The sequence below is a fragment of the Petaurus breviceps genome, unplaced genomic scaffold (assembly GCF_028583685.1).
Source record: "Petaurus breviceps papuanus isolate PSGF00001 unplaced genomic scaffold, PetGlider_PUasm1.0 90895, whole genome shotgun sequence".
Taxonomy (NCBI): Eukaryota; Metazoa; Chordata; class Mammalia; order Diprotodontia; family Petauridae; genus Petaurus; species Petaurus breviceps.
The window spans coordinates 11,770,157-11,773,035 of record NW_027187372.1 but is presented as its reverse complement, the minus strand read 5'-3'; positions in this window follow the sequence as shown (position 1 = coordinate 11,773,035).

Genomic DNA, 2,879 nt, shown 5'->3' with positions numbered 1-2,879 from the left:
AAAGAAAGAAAGAAAGAAAGAAAGAAAGAAAGAAAGAAAGAAAGAAAAGAAAGAAAGAAAAGAAAGATGTCTTCTGTTCATATGTGAAAATTGTTCATGATTCCTTGAAAGAGATAATATCAGTGATAGCTTTGTCCAACAACCTTCTGATCATTAATGTCAGGTAAGGAATAAAACATAGAATAATATGCTTCCTAAAGGTTTTTGTCATTCTCATGGAAGCAATTCAGGGCAAAGTAACTAGTGGTAGAATCCTCCTAATGCTCCTGTTTGTAAATAATAATCATGATGGCTCTATCCAGCACCAGAACATTACAGAGCATTTGGAACAAAAATCATAATCATTCAAAAGAGTTGACCTGACTTTTTACATGTGAAAAACCAAGTGGATAAACAATGTCTATTGTCCATATTACAGTATACAGCAGACAGACAAACTGTAATTTGAGTATAACTATATCTTAGATTGTAAGCTGTTTGAGAGTAAAGACTCTAATTTTTTTAAAATTGTATCTTCAGGGCAATGACATATAGTAGGTACAAAATAGATTATTGTTGATAGACCAGTTCATTGACACAGAGCACAAATGTATGGTGATTTTTGACCCATATTTGTGTAAGAGAAGGAGAATGTGTTGGGTTACCTCCAGGAAATTACAAAGCTTCCATATTGACCCCAAAATATTTCCATGAACAAATGACTGTCATTTTCATAATATTTTGAGTTCTATGATTATGCATCATCAAACATTATAGTCCATCAAGAATCAAAATAAATATAATTCAAAAAGCAGTAGAGAGGATCCTGGTAGAGATAAAGGTGATGGAACACATAATTAACAAATGAAGAAGGATGAGTAGATGGAATTTCATTCAGGAAATGTATGATAGAAAAAAAAATATGAGTTAGTTACCTTGGAAAAGTGAGGGCTTAGGGGTGGCTAGGTGGTGCAGTGAATGGAGGACCTGAGTTCAAATCTGGCCTTAGACACTTAACACAAAAACTAGCTGTGCGACCTTGGGCAAGTCACATAACCACAATTGCCCTCCAAAAAAAAAGCAAAAAAAAGGTGAGGGCTATCTAGTAGGCAGTATATATATTTCATTGACATTTTTGCTCTATCAAAACAAAGGAAGGAAGGCTCTTAGCACTCTGCAAATCCCATGTGGGAGGAAATGAACAAATTGCATGGCCTGGATATGTCTGGAAGTGTAAAGATTCACATTGAACATATTCCTTCAGGAAACTGCAGATAGTTTTAAAATAACCTCTGTCTTGGAGTGGAGTTGAACATGTGGATGCACATGCTTCTTTTTAGTGAACCCAGTCTATTCTTACATCCCAATCTTATACCTCTTACTTCCTGTTCTAGACATGCCTCCATGACTGGTGGTTATATCTATCTGCTGCTGTGTTTCTCATGTTCTGTTCTTTCCCCCATGTCTTTCCTTCTGTCATGAAAATCTGTGTCATCCTTTACCTTTAGGGAGTGGTCTTTCACTTTCTCTGGCGCTACTCATTGGCAAGTGCTTATCTCCTTTTTAAAATCCCAGGTGAAAGCAAACCCAAATTGTAAGAACTCTTGTTTGTAAATAAGGATGAGGATGGCTCCATCAAGCATTGCAACATTACAGGGCATTTGGAACAAGAATCAAAATCAGTCAAAAGACTTTTCACATGGGATAAACCAAGTGGATAAACAATATTTATTGTCCATATACACAGATATACAGCAGATAGACAAATTCTATTTGACTGCAACTATTCTGTATAATTATCTTAAAGTAGATTGCAAGCTGCTTGCGAGTAAATACTCTCAATTTTTAGGCTCTTGATAATCAAGGAATTTTCAAGTCTACAGCAACTCTGCAGCTAAAAATATTATCAATTCAATAACAAATACTTAGGACTAGATAAATTTCAGCCTTCATTTGAGGAGTGTCCAGAAAATTTTGTATGTCATTCAGGAGGTAAAAATAGAGAGTTTACCCAATTCTTATATGTGTATGACCCATATACATGCTGATGTGCTTCTTTAGAAATGAAACTAATACTTAAGTATGACATATACTAAAATTAGATCTACATAAAAATGAAAGGGGAAATGAGTTAAATTTTCTTTAAAAAATTTAATGTGAATTCATACTTTTGCTTCCAGAAGAAGAAATTTGCTTTTGCTTGAATTATTTGGGAACATGCTTCAAGTCTCCTCTGTATTTCATTTATGAGAATGGCACATAGAATAAAAAAAATAACTGATAGACCCATCACCAATATATAGGATGAGTGATCTGAGCTATAAATTTCTTAAACCAAATTTATGCACTAATGATAAACCAGATGCGGTCATGGAGAGAAGGGTTAGCCGAAAGTGAGTCTCTGGACTCCTTTCCCTCACTGATCAGGCAGAATGAAACAGACTGACCTGACTTCTTGCTTTCTTGATTCTCTTTTGATTGTGTATGTATATACACAGCACAATCTGCATATGTGCACATATTTACAAATATGAATGTATACATAAACATATTTTATATATGTGTATATTTCTTTTACAAGGAATTTTATTTTTATTTGGTTCTTTGGATTTCTGGTAATGTTAAAGCAGATTGTTTATACAGACTACTTAAAACTGGGTATTGAATTACCTGCTGTAAGTTTCTAAAATAAGCTTCTAAGGATATTGTAATAAAAAGTTGGCTTGTGACTTGAAAAGATCAACCTAATGCACTTCCTTTGTGTGAGAAACATAAATGAGTGAGTTTTCCAGCAGCAACATTTTGATATTCATTTTAGTTACAATTGCATAACTTTAAATCTCTGTCGAATATGCATGTTGTAGCATGACATCTGTCATGTCACATTTCTAGTCTCAAAT